This window comes from Delphinapterus leucas, chromosome 8 (assembly GCF_059928025.1).
Source record: "Delphinapterus leucas isolate spDelLeu-1000000601 "Yukka" chromosome 8, BTC_Dleu_Yukka2, whole genome shotgun sequence".
Classification (NCBI taxonomy): Eukaryota; Metazoa; Chordata; class Mammalia; order Artiodactyla; family Monodontidae; genus Delphinapterus; species Delphinapterus leucas.
In genome coordinates this window covers 75,388,687-75,403,709 of record NC_143136.1, presented here as the reverse complement: position 1 = coordinate 75,403,709, position 15,023 = coordinate 75,388,687, and the positions used below count along the sequence as shown (strand labels likewise).

Below are 15,023 nucleotides of genomic sequence, written 5' to 3'. Positions count from 1 at the left end.
CTCCCTGTGCCAGCCTCAGCCTTCCTCTGAATCAATGAAGCACTAAAACTCCACACAACTGGAACTGAACAAAGCATGTTGCCATTTTGGCTGTGATGTTTAAATTATAGAGAAAGCAGTCAGGATGTCTTAAAGTTCAATCTGACAAGAAATGTAAAATATATTTCTGTCTTCATTCTCTGGGAAGGTAGCATCTTACACTGCACCGTATCACTACCCAGAGTCCTTTTAAAGTGGTTCATAATAGAACATCAAAGACCAAATTCTTGCATTTCAGGGATTTTTAAGTAATCAGAAAGACATCTTACTAGCACTGGCCAAAGTTTCGTGGGCAAGAGAATGACCTAGATAATATGGTTTTATTCAGTCGGTGGTGGAGGGGTATAGTTCCTTTATTTTACTATTTGTTCTGAGAGACAAAGTTAACATGCTGGCAGGGACGTACAAGGCACAGGTTACACAACTCACCACCAACGACGAGGTAAAACAATGGCCCGTTTTACCACTGGGATAGATGAGTAATAACCCAAATATGTTTTAATGTGAACTTTGGTAAAACCTGAAATTTTATTTAAATATAGTTCACTGGGCCAGTACAGACAGATGCTGATAGGTTTGGTTGGGTAGTTTATTAGTTTTTTTTTTTTTAAATAAGATTTTTCAGACTCAAAACTCAAACTGGGCTCAGCTGCCCCCTTATAATTAAATTTTAATGACTTAGGCTGAGTCTTTGTGTTTTGGCAGCATGCTTAATAGTGTTAGCATTTAAATGGTTACAACTAGACTTTGAAGGGAGGCAAACCCATAGCAAGTCATAGGTGAAGCTTCTCCAAAGAAGCTCTGGTTTACTGGGATGCTGTGGGATTTAGTGGGACAGCTAGCCACAGGTCATTCGGTTATAGTAAGTCATTAAAAATGAATTAGAATAAAATGCTACATACTCTAAATTCCACAGTAGCCTGAGGGCCAATGCTTTTCAGTTTTAACACTTTTTCATTATAAGTAACAGTTTTATGTTTTCGTATGCCAAAGGGTCTACTGGTAAATAAAAGCAGTATGTGGCTCTGCTCATAAAATCACCTTTTCTCCCAAAATGCCAGGAACAATCCAGGGTATCCATTTTAATCAGTTCTTTTTTTAAGAATTATTAGTAACTTTGCAGTGGTATATTTCACAGGTATCCTTTTTATAATTAAAATCTTGTTTTCCTCTCAAATCCTCTTTCCAGCAAGCAGCCTGTTGCCTGAAGTTTTAATCCTTCATTACTAGTTAAAACAAAATCACCAATTAGGCACATGAACACGTCTGTATTAATCTCATTAAGGTGATGGCACCAAATAAATTGGAACTATTTTTGTGCTTTTACTGTGTTCCTATGGCTTTATCAGGCCCTGTGGTCATATACAAAGACCTCGAAGCTTAGTCATTTAGAGTCATTCGGTTGTGGACTGAATGTGGCATTACCATCTATGGCTGAAAATTGCTTTCAGCTTTTAAACTGCACTGACTAGTCTGTAGTTAATCTTAGATCATTCACTCGCAAAATTAAATGAGCCAGAACGGTGGTCTTTTTTTTTTTTTTATAAAATAATACATCACAAAACACTTATTTGCCCTGCCCAAAAGAGAGATCAAATTCATTTAAAATCCCATAAACCAGAGGTGTGAATTTTTAATTTTATTTAGTAGCAGAGAAATAGAGGGTAAGCTATCTTTCTATAGCACATCATTGCTATAAATTTACATATGGAACATGGTTTGATGCTTAACCAACCTTTAATCTACCTTTGATGTATACTTTTACTTCAATGTGGTCATGTGACATCCTTATTAATGCAAATGTAAAAAAGACTGTTTTGGATCTCTGATATAATTAGCCATAAACCATGTTAAAAAAAGAGAGAGAGAGTGTGCCTACTTGAGTCACTGGAGTTGCATATAAAGTTCACAGTTATCATCACAGAAGAATAACCTTAAGAAACTATGTTTAAAATTTTTACTTCATCCATTCTTATATTTTCTGCCCAAGTAACTATTGAAGACCATTTTTCTATACGAGTGATAGTCAACTAAGATTTGATTGCTAAATAATTCGTTTTATAGGAGTAAAACACTTTAATATTCGTAGGATTTTTATCCTGCTTCTTGTAAAAGTAAAATCACATTGAAAGAAAAGTGCTAACTGAGGCAAAAGGGGAAATGTAATACTTCTTATCCTGATTAGCATATATTTCAATCATTTCAAATACACTGTCTTTTAAATGAATGTGCATTTTCTTGTGGTTGGTTCCCTCCTTTCTTACTGCCCTACCCCACATTGTGTGTCAAATGTCTATGTTTTGATTTTGGCGGCCACTAATGTTAGGGTCCAAAAAACTTGAGCCACTGCAAATGAGATGAAGGTCACCTCATAATGCCAGATGGAGGGAAAAAGTTTGGATATTTGAGGTGCTGACCCAGTGAGTACCCTGGTGGATGACAGAATGCTAAGGTTAGATATTGGAAAATAAGGTTCATGCTACTCTGTCACTGGGGCCGGTGCCGGCTGCTTGCTTGACAGAGAAGGTGGTATGTGGTCTGGACCTCAAGAAAAAGGAAGTCAGCCACCCAGATCAAAAATTACCCTGTTGACCATCCAAAAAAATGATTCTGACATCAGCTTAGCGAGACAAGAAGAAAATGATTTTTTAAAAAAAGTTAAGATTGTACTTTATTCTAGGATAGTCTAGGGAAATTCACAGATCGATCACAATATGATGAACGGAAATTCCTGAACTAAGAATACAATTGCCAAAACCACATTTTTACTACGTGTTGCAAGTGCACATGACTCAAGTTGTGCCATTCTGAAAGCTAATCATTGTTTTTAAAAATATAGTGTTATAAGAATAAGTACTATAAAATAAAATGCATTTCTATTGACTGTTCTCTTTAAACAAAAGCAAATTGACTGAAATTGATAGAAGCCATTCATTGGTTATGAAATTATTTTCCCAGCTATGAACATGTCTTTCTGTTTAACTTGTAATAACTTAGAAAAAAGGTTTCAGTGACCAAAACAGCATACTCATTTTTATTATCCTGTCTTAAAAACTTTCTTGAGACTCCTTGACCTGATTCTAATATAACTGCGTTCCTTAAATCTTATTATATTGCTACTTTAAAACAGATATTGGGTTTATATTTTTCAAAAAATTTTAATGATTTAAAAGGATCCCAATCTATTCAAGATTTGTCCCTTTTCTGAGACTATAGATGAAGCAAAAGATACATACATATATATATATATATTATCAAATATCAGGTGACCATTCTAAATACTGCACAGTATTAGTTTTTCCATCTCAAGAAAAATATCTGCATATTGTTGTTTATTCTGTAAAATATTCCTTTTTTTAATAGCCTGAACCAAATAATTTCTCATTTTTACAGCCTTCACTTCACTTTTCTCACAGTGAATAAATTGCAACTTATTTCCATGAAATTCACAGATGACACAGATCTTTATTTTGCATAAAGGCATAAAGAAGTGTCTAATATCTTCAATATTCATCTGCTAAGTGGACATTTGCATTGGGTTAGAACGGAAAAAGAGCCCCAACCCTCCCGCAGTGACAGCTGTACAAAGGGATGACATCTGACAGCTGTGACAGTGCTGAAGGGAAACTCAGATGACTTGCAGCATCCATGATCCAATTACAGCACACATCCCTCTGACAGACCCAGCAGCTTGACTCCAGCGTTTGGAAGGACAGTATTGATCTCTTGTCAGAAACCAGTTGCCTGCCTGCAATTGTGCGCTGCTGAACTTTGAAAAGCTATAGTACCCTCTTAAATGATAGGGGCAGTCAGGTTATAGTATTCAGGTACAAAGAGAGGTGCAAAGGGTATCTGCTAAATGCTCTAAACTTGAACAAATCATAACAATATGACAGTCCAATCATACTGAAGGAGCCCAGCTGATCTAGCTGGCTACTGTCTGTGCTAATGGAAAGACAGCTCTTTGTGTTTAGTGGGATGATCTTACTTGATGAAAAGGCCACTGCAATTAGTGCATGCTGGTTGGCTGTGCTGGGTGACAGCAGCATGGATGGTATAATGGCAGCTGCCAATAACCCTAACTTCAAGAAAACAGACAATTAGGACTTTGATCCTAACGCTGTTAGTCCTTTACTCCAGACCTCTGCTCCGCTTTTACTGTAAACCTCACAAGGGCAATGTGGTACAACCTCACCAAACAGAACAACTTGGTCAAGGGGTCAGTTGCCTTTCTCCTCTTGACTTGTGTACCTGCCTTCCTTTAGGAGAGAGAAAGAGAGAGGGGGGTGGGAGAGAGACTTACGCAAAATGTAACAAACATAAATATCTCCTTTCAACTATAGTTTAAAAGAAGCTAATATATGAGCATAAATGCTTTAAGATGCAAAAATTTTAAATACATTTTAAAAATAGGGTGGTAAAAACAGGATGCTAAACTTTAAAAAAAGAGCTTTCTAATGGCAAGTGAGCTCATGTTTTAAGACACATGTAGGACTGACTATTAAGAAATTAGTATAAAATAAATAGGATACGAGGATGTAATGTATAGCACAGGGAATATCACCAATTTCTATAATAACTTTATATGGAGTATAATCTATAAAAATATTAAATCACTATGTTATACACCTGAAACTAATATTTAAATATTGTAAGTCAACTATACTTCAATAAAAAAAGAAATTACTAAAATAATTAAAAGTTATCTCCAGTTTTTATTATTTTAGAGTTGGATGAAGATAGATGAAACATTCTGAAGACTCAGCATACACAAAACTTATAATGCAGATTATTTTAGTGTTTCTCATCAAGTGCAGCTCCAGAACACTTAGTAAAGCACTTAGGTAGCAGTGAAACAAGTTAAATTAAATACTGGAGCACACATACACACACAAATTATACCAGTATAGGCAAATCTATAATTAGAAAACTTAAGTTTAGTGCTCACTTCAGCAGCACATATGCTAAACTTGGACATATACAGAGGAGATTAACATGGCCCCTGTGCAAAGATGACACCCAAATTTGGGAAGGATTCCATATTTTTAAATGAATATTCTTTCTTTCTTTATTTATTTTTTAATTTATGTATTTATTTTTGGCTCTGTTGGGTCTGTTGCCGTGCGAGGCTTTCTCTAGTTGTGGCGAGCAGGGGCTACTCTTTGTTGCAGAGTGCAGGCTTCTAGTTGTGGTGGCTTCTCTTGTTGCGGAGCACAGGCTCTAGGTGCACGGGCTTCAGTAGTTGTGGCTCACGGGCCCTAGAGCGCAGGCTCAGTAGCTGTGGCACACGGGCTTAGTTGCTCTGTGGCATGTGGGATCTTCCTGGACCAGGGCTCGAACCCGTGTCCCCTGCATTGGCAGGCGGATTCTTAACCACTGCGCCAGCAGGGAAGCCCTGAATATTATTTTTATACCTCAAATTTAGACTGTTTCTTAACTTTGAAAGTTTTTTCTGTAATTGTGGATCAGGTAGTATTATTAATTCTAGGTAAGTAGGTACTGTAAATCAAAACCCAGAGGAAATATTATTGTTCAAATTTCATTAAATTGCAAGGATTTAAAAAAATGAAAAAAAATTAAGTCTGTATCAGTCTCAGATTCTTTCTAATGGAACAAATATAATGGCAAAACTGGAAAACTAACCTTATATAAAACATTTTATATTTCAAATAAGGTATGGAAACTAGAGTTTTGAAAATGAACAGAGAACTAGAGAACAAAAGATGAAAAAACAAACTTTGGGAGAGCTTTAAAGCAGAGAAAAACTGAGATATAATAGTATCTAAGATAAATGAAGACAAAGGACCAATGTGCTTCAGCAGTACAAATACTTAATTATATCCAAAATACTCCTGTTCACTCGTATATACATTAATGCTAATTAAAACACATGAGATCACCCTAATATAAATTGAATAACACAAAATTAGTGAGCATGGAGAAACATTCTCTTCTTGATAGAAGTATAAATTGTAGCAGTCTTTCTTAAGATTAATTCAGAAATATGTATCCAAATTCCATATTACTTTAATTAGAAACATTCTTCACAAAGAATTGTATGAAAGAACATTCATTGAAGTATTACTTATAATGGGAAAAAAATTTTAAAACAACCTAACTACCCAGTAGGAGGGGATTAACTATATCATGATAAAATAGAATAACATACAGCCAATTAAAAGAATGAAGTGGATTTATATAAGTTAATATGAATTTTTCCAAGATGTAAACATAGTATTATCTTACATGTATAAAAGTATACACAAAACAAACATATGTGTATATGTGTCTGTGTATTTGTACTTATTTGAATATGTATAAGATATTTATATCTACCTATATATGCTTCATGTATATTAACATTTCTAGAAGTACAAACAAGAAACTGTTAATAATGGTTATCTATCATGAACTAGAGATAGTAAGAAGGCTCACTTTTAATTTACATTTCCTTACAGTATCTGCATATATATTACTTTATAATTTTTTTAAAACTAGTTAATTAAATTTTTTGTGTTAATAACCTCTTGCTACTTATATAAAACTAGCCATGACAGTTCTTCATGTAGATGGGAGACACAACAAGAAGAAAAAAAGGCACATTTCCTAAAAGATATGCATGTTTAGAGATTTAAAATTATAAAGATAGAACCTAAACAATTTGTACTCTTCATTCCTTTAGTAAACATTATTAGACACCCATTGTTAGATTTAGGCTAGTTGGGGAACATGAAGAGTAATAAATAGTGTGCCTGCCCATAAGAATCTATGGTCTAGTTGAGAAGATTTAAAAAATAATAGTACAGTGAAAAACGCTGAGCATTAATGGTAGGCAAAAGTGGTTTAGAGTACAACAGGTGGAGACATCTCGGCCATAGGATGTCAAGGAGCCATTCCTAGAGGAGACTAGATTTAAGTCTCAGATGATGAATGTGGTCAGCCAAGTGAAGGAAACTCATGGGCAGCAGGATTTGAAGTGCAAGAACCGCATGGGCAAAAGAAAAAGGGAGCATGTAGGCAGTCCATCATGACGATTTCTTAAAAACAAAAAGATAAATGGTGAGAGATAAATCTGGAAAGGAGAGTAGATATCTCAAAGGAAAAAAAGGGTACTTTCTGATCAAAAAGACCTGAAAATTTTCCAAATTTTTTCATTCATTAAAATAGTATAGAGATGCAGTTGTCCAAATACACTGAAAAATAAGAATTACCTGGACTTCAGGTTAAAAAAAAGATTCTTGGGGTCCAAAACAAATTCATCAAATTTAACTGATAACCTACAGGTATAATAAGTATCCTGGTGACAGTTATTATCTGACAAGTTTAGAAAATTTCGGTAGGTTAGAATATCCATGATGCTGTTTATCTTTAGCCAAAACTTGACCCACTGAGAAAAAACAAACAGATCAAATCGAAAACTTCATCTTTGAATTTATTTCTACAGTGACAAATGTTAAATGAAATATATGACAATCTTAATTCCACCAAGAGCCTATTAACGAGATAATTATTTACTTCCTTGGCAAGTCAAACAATTATATTTCCTTGGAAGCATCTAGTAGAACAGAGAAGGTCCACATCCTCTATTTACCTGACTTTTCAGTACAATTTATTACTAATTCAAAGTGTAAGATAATATGAACTAATATTAGTTTTACCTCCTTAACTAAACAGATGAATAACTTCACCAATAATAATTGACTATATTTTAATGGTATGTGTTTCCTGTAAGTCTGGAAATACAGACCTCTTAAGGCTAAACCACAGCAAAGAAAAAGAAAATATATTTCTAGTATCTTTACAGCCCTCAAGATGGTGAGCTTATTGGTTTGAGTATTATACTTCTGTGGTCTAATTCTAGGCATTGGTCTCCTTGTGGATCATTTAACATTGTTCTGCTCCATTGCAAAAGAATGTGCTCTTAAACCTGTCTCTCTCTCAAATACCTGTCATTGGTTAGAAGAAAGTGAGGGAAGAGTATGGACAGTTTCATAGAAAAATATACAACTATTCAATTTAATTAAACTCAACTCAATTCAATTTAACAAAAACTTAAAAATCTCTATGCCAGGAATGCAAAACCATGAACCATGAACTGGAGTTCAAAGGTGTTAGAGCTTGTTAGCAGAGATAAATATGTCAAGAGAAATAATAATTTAATGTTGTGAACACAACAGAAATATATCCAAGGCACAGGACAGTGAGGATCACTGATGGGAAAGTAGGAAGGAAGAGCATATTTATGAACTTAAGATAATTCTAAATAATAAATAAGAGTTCAGCATTTTTAGAGGGTATTGGCAGAGGTGAATTCTGAGCAGAGAGAGTAGCATGTCCAAAAGTGCATGGAAGTGTGCATGTCAGAAAACTATAGCATTTAGTATTGATGGAATGTATGTTTTGAGGAGGAGAAGGAGAGACTCAGTCCTACTGAGTCTTTTTTCAAATTTAGAGGTACAAGCACAGCAACATTATGGTGACAGTGCCGTGTCTGTAACAATGGATACTGAACTTGGGAAGCTCTTAAGGAGGTTGAAATAGGTCAATAACATCCCCCAGCTTTTGGTTCTCTTCTTAATCTAAATGGTTTTGTAGGGATACAAATCTGCTATGGTAACCTGAAGACAGTGCATGTAACCACATAGATCAATAGGCAATGCTTGACCAAGTTTTGGTGAAATGCTTGACCAAGTCTTGGTGATATGCCCTGCAAATAATGATACATGGCTATTGCATGCAGTTTCTTATCTATATTTTTATGGGAGAGTCTCATCCTTATTCCTCATTGTAGTATCATGCAGGTCTACCTTGCCCCATTTTAAGGTATAGCTCCAGGTTTCTCTGTGAGTCTATAAAATTGCTATGTAATATACTTTGTGGATTCATTTGGGCTCCTTGTTTTCTCATTGGCTGAATCTATGTAAGTGTGGCAAGGAAACATGGCAGCTGCCACCATGGTATAGTTTATGGGCTGCTTGATCACTTTACAGATTTAATAGTCCTAAACTCCACGGGAAATACTGCTCCCCCTTGAGGGAGAAATTATGCTTGGAGACACAACTAACAGTAATCTTCAACTAATGTGTATAAAATAGTTTCTATACAGTGAGCATATAAACATTCTATTTTATAGTATGTTAAATCTTACCATAGAAACCATACTATAGAGTAGTGTGAGATTTAAATAACATTTAACATATTAACATCTACTGGACACTTATATGTGCCAGCCACTATTCTGAGAGTTTTATACACACAATCTATTTTACTCCTCACACCAATTGCTTTATTAGTTCTAATTTATAATACATATAAGGAACTTGGGGTTTGGAGAATTTAAATAACTTCCCCACAGTTAGTGCAGAGCTAGATTGAGCCAGAGCCAAAGTTGAAATAGAGGCAGTCCAATTCCAACGCTCTCATTTTTTTTTTTTTTTTTTTTTTTGCGGTACGCAGGCCTCTCACTGTTAGGGCTTCTCCCGTTGCGTAGCATAGGCTCCGGACGCGCAGGCTCAGCGGCCATGGCTCACGGGCCCAGCCGCTCCGCGGCATGTGGGATCTTCCCGGACCGGGGCACGAACCTGCGTCCCCTGCATCGGCAGGCGGACTCTCAACCACTGCGCCACCAGGGAAGCCCCAATGCTCTCATTTTTAACTACAGTTTTATTCAGCCTCCCCACTAAGTGGTCACACCGAGTCTGATTTGTGCACACATCAGCCTTTCTTATTGTGGATTCTTATGCCAAACAAAATTGGTCACTCTGTGTGATCAACTATTTTCTCAGAAACACCACTTTCCCTAGTAACAGTCACTTAACCATTAGAGTAATCTTTCCTACCAAGTTTAGTTTATGTGCTAATATAAAAGGCATCAACACCCTACCCCTAATCCCATGCTCATCTTCTACGTGACGTTTAAACATTTTAATAGGAACATATTCTAAATTGAATTATTTAGGAAAAGATTCTGGTCATTTAAACATATCACACTATTTAAAACAGATATAGACCCTATCCTTAAAGGGAACATGGTAATGAGTGATCCCTAGTAATGGATATCCGACCTGTCCAAAATTCAAGATCAAATATTCACTTATGTTGCCACATATGTACTTCTTGAAGATTGTTTACTATTTGCTGTGCTCTGTTACCTGCTTTCAGCTTTTCAAGAACAAAATTCCAAGGAAAGCTTTCCTTACAATGTCCTTTGCATAGTAAAGCCTTGGTAGAAATGGCTACACTTCTCATCTCTAGCCTTTTTTTAAGTTCTCAATTTGATTAGATTTGCGTTATGCAATCATCCTTGTTTGAAATGACCTTGTATTTCCCATCCACACAGAATTCCATGAAAGTCAAGCAAAAGAAAATACAAATGAAAGGAAAACATTTTCAGAATTAGTTTAATGTCTTATAATATCTACTGGCATTTTGATTTAATTAATGCTTATTTTTTTGTTTGTTTGCTTTTTAAAGCTTATTACTGTTGTTTTTTAGTAAAATATTCTTTTAACCTATGGCTATATACTATGTTTTCCAAGCTATTAAGAATTTTCCTAACTAAATATAAGACAAAATTTGCTGAGAAAACTTCAGTATAGAATTGTGTTTTTCAATAAAGCAGAATAGAACATTTGGCCCCAAAAAAGTATTGGCAGAATTTACCAATAAAGAGATTTGAAAAATAGTGAGAGATGAATACTTATCAATGACAAGTCTAAAAAGTAATATATATATTTTAGATGGAACAGTTTATTATGTATATGAAAGACATGAAATAATTGTTTAAATTCTTGACTATCAAGAAATAAAAGAAATAACAATGAAGAATTGTGAGTCAGAGTCACATGAAAAGCATCACTCTATATTTTCTGTTGACTTTTGCAATTCTTTGTCTATGTCATTTTTATAAATACTCATATCTGAAAATTCATAAAGGAGCACACACAGGATGATATTTTGCTACTGTCCACCTCAGCTTTAGAGTTAATGCATAAAGTCATACTAATTTAAATGAATATAACAAATATCTTAGTGCTTTGAAAACTGACAGAATTAGTTTTACATATTTTTACTCATTTGTTTCAATTTATGAACTGCAACCCATGGCCTCTGAGTACATGTGCATGATAAAATTATCAGAAAACAAATTATAAATAGCAATCAGTGACCTCTTTCTTAGCCACTGAACTTTATCAATGGCCTGACCCAAGATCTCAGGCCTGAAGGTCAATCAACTTGTACTCTATCAGTTCACAAGGCAAAGAAATTTCTAAATACAATCCCCTACATGAAGAAGTGCCAACCTCTAGTTTGATGAAGCTGAGATTCACTGATTGTTGTCTGTAGTAGTTATATAGCAAATTTTAATTGTGAAAATATAACAGCAAAATTTACTACAGTGATCTTATGGAAACCAGTTTATGCACTTAATTCATCTTTTTCTAAATCAATTTATACCAATAAATACAATTTGATAATTTAGAATTTCCAGTCTGAAAATGTTTGTTTCAAGAAATATAGTTTCATTTTAATAAGGGTCCATGTTGACAGAATTAATGTGATAGCAATTGACCTGAAAACTATAACAAATTATGAATTTTTCATAAAAATTACATTTTCCACATTTCAATATAGAGACTAGAATTCTGAGAAAACACTAAACAGTTACTTAAAATTTTGTAGTAAAAGGAAATACTTGCTTTTTATCTGTAATGTTTAAGATTGCATCTATTTTTTAATTATTTTCTTCCATGTGTTTATGATCTTCACAACACTTTGATGCTATTTAAAAAGTGTGAAGCACTTGTTAATCCAAGGCCTCACTCTCAAAGAACATTGAGAAAAAAAGAGGATAAGAAACCAGGGGCTGTGAGGGGAAGAAAGAACAGGAAGAGAGAATGAGAGAGTCAGAAAAAATTTCAAGTCCTTTAAAAACTTATTCAGGTGAAAGTGGAACACCTGAATTAGACCAAAGCAAATGAGGAAATTATGAAGAACTGAGAAAAAACTGAAGGTTTAAAAAGAGTACTACAAGTATTCAGAATGTGTACTATATGTAAAGAAAAATTTTGACACATTAAAGTCATTTCTTTTGGAATGGGCAATGAAAGAGAACCTATTCTACTGTATATAAAATAGATAAATAATAAGGACCTAATGTATAGCACAGGGAACTATACTCAATACTCTGTAATGGCCTATAGCGGAAAGGAATCTAAAAAAGAGTGGATATATGTATATGTATAACTGATTCACTTTGCTGTACACCTGAAACTAATACAACATTGTAAATCAACTATACTCTAATTTAAAAAAAAGAAAAAAAAGATAAACCATGTTTGTACATGGGGAGACAAAACACCCCAAAAGCCAATACAATACTGAAGGAGAAGAGCAATGCTGGAAGACTGATGCTACCCAACTTCAAGACTTACTATAACTCTACAGTAAGCAAAACAGTGTGGTATTGGCTAAAGAAGAGACAAATAGACCAATGAAACAGAATAGAGAGCCCAGAAATAGACTCAAATAAATACACTCAAATGATCTTTGAAAAAGGAGCAAAGGCAATACTGTTGTTGAACCCAAGTTCATGTACCTTATGCACAGTGAGGTCAAATAAACTGAAAAGTTGGAGTTTGGAGCAGAGAAAGGTTTATTGCAAGGGCCATGCAAGGAGAACAGGTGGCTCATGCTGAAAAGACCCAAACTCCCTGATGGTTTATGGGGAAGAGGTTTTATAGGCAAAGCATGAGGGGAGGTCTGCAGGGTGTGTGACCTTCCTCTGATTGGTTGGTGATAAGGTAACAGGATGGTGTTCCAGGTATTTCAATCATCAGCCTTTTGTTCTAACCAGTCTGAGTTCCACATGCTTGTGCTCAGCCTGAAGCTACTATCCTCCACCTGGGTAGGGGCCTTAGTTCCTGTAGAAGAACGCAGAGATATGTATCAAATTGTTATGTATATCCCTTGAGGAGGAACCAGGACCCTGACCCATCACCACTGCCCTATTGTTTCCTGATGGCCTTTCCTTTGTTTCTGTATTCCCTCACTCCTCTAGCAACTGTTTCAATCTGCCCTTTGGAACTCAGGAAAGGTCTAGGAGGCTGAAACCTTTTCCTACAAACAATAAATGGGGGACATGAAAGGGTTTTTGTGCCCAGGAAGGCCCCACAGGGTCCTGCTTGGTTTCAATGCAATGGAGCAAAGATAGTCTTTCAATAAATGGTGCTGGAACAACAAAACATTCACATGCAAAAAAATTGAATCTAGACAGACCTTATACCTGTTGTAAACATTAAACTCAAAACAGATCATAGACTTAAATGTCCAAAAGCAAAACTGTAAAACTCTTAGAAGATAACATAGGAGAAAACCTAGATAACTGGGTATGGTGATGATATTTTAGATATGACACCAAAAAACAATCCATCATAGAAATAACTGATAAGCTAAATTTCATTATAACTAAAAACTTCTGAGTATAACTAAAAACTCTGTGTAAGACCCTAGCAAGAGAATAAGAAACCAAACCACAGGTTGGAAATAATATTTGCAAAAAATATATCTGATAAAAGACAGATATATATATATATATATATATATTTCAAAATATACAAAAAAATTCTTAAAACTCAACAATAAGAAAACAACCCAATTAAAAAACAGGTCAAAGATCTTAACAGACACCTCACCAAGATGATATGCAGAAGGCAAATAAGCATATGAAAAGATGTTCCACATCACACGTCATCAGGGAAATGCAAATCAACAGTGAGATACCACTAAAGCCTATCAGAGTGGCCAAAATCCCAAACACTGAAAATACCAAGTACTGCTGAGGATATGGAACAACAGGAACTCTCACTCATTGCTAGTGGGAATGCAAATGGTACAGCCACTTTGGTAGACTGCTTGGCAGTTTGCTACAAAACTAAATATACTCTTACCATACAATCCAGCAATTGCACTCTGTGATATTTACCCAAAGGATTTTAAAACTTATGTCCACACAAAAACCTGCACATGAATGTTTATAGCAGCTTTGTTTATAATTACCAATGCTTGGAAGCAACTAATATGCCCTTCTGTAAATGCTGTAAGTGAATGGATCAATAAACTGTGGTACATCCAAAAAATGGAATATTATTCAGCACTAAAAATAAAAGAGCTGTCAAGTCATGAAAAGACATAGAGAAACTTTAAAAACATATTACTAAGTGAAAGAAGCCAATCTGAAAATACTAAATACCATAAGATTCCAACAACACGATATTCTGGAAAAGGCAAAGCTAAAGAGACAGTAAAAAGATCAGTGTAGGGAAACCTATCTGCAGTGTATTTAGTAATACAATACGGTACTATGGTACAGAAATGTTCAGAAATACTCAGCTTTGAAGTGACATCAAGGCCAGGGAACAATGTTACTATCCATTCCAACTTTTGTTAAAAATTAAGATACTTTATGAAGATTTTAGTGCAACTAACAAATCTGGAAGTGTCACATAACATTCTCTTTCCTCCTGATTTCATTATCCACTCTAGACAGTTAGATTGCTACTAATCCTTATAGTCAAGTGGTCTCTTTCATCTGGAATATATCCTATCTGCATGGAAATTTAATAGTATTTTTATCTAAGTCTGTATTTGTATAACACAGCTTTTATTTTCCAAAATTGAATACTTTATTCCTTCAGCTTATTGTTGAAAAATTGGAGAATGGATGGTACAGAACTCAGACTGAGGCACTTACAACTTCCTTAAGTTTGGTCACATTTCATCAAGAATTAATAAATTATGAACTAAGCCAATCTATCTTAATATGACTATTTAAAAGAAGCAATAGAGAGATATACTTTTATGTAAAAACAGTAAATCACAACATGGAAAAAAAAAAGCCTTCCAGAAGAATACATTAAATCCCAAGATAAGGAAACTTAAGATTTTTCTCATACCACATCTCACAAACATGACTTAAACTATTG

General features: G+C 34.7%; 1 non-coding gene across 1 annotated transcript; it reads left to right on the top strand.

Annotated features, from left to right (window-relative positions):
- The first annotated feature begins 4,979 nt into the window (after window positions 1–4,979).
- Window positions 4,980–5,086, top strand: LOC115802184 (U6 spliceosomal RNA). The gene has a single exon (XR_004022584.1). It is a non-coding gene; the product is annotated as a U6 spliceosomal RNA (small nuclear RNA).
- Window positions 5,087–15,023: the final 9,937 nt, after the last annotated feature.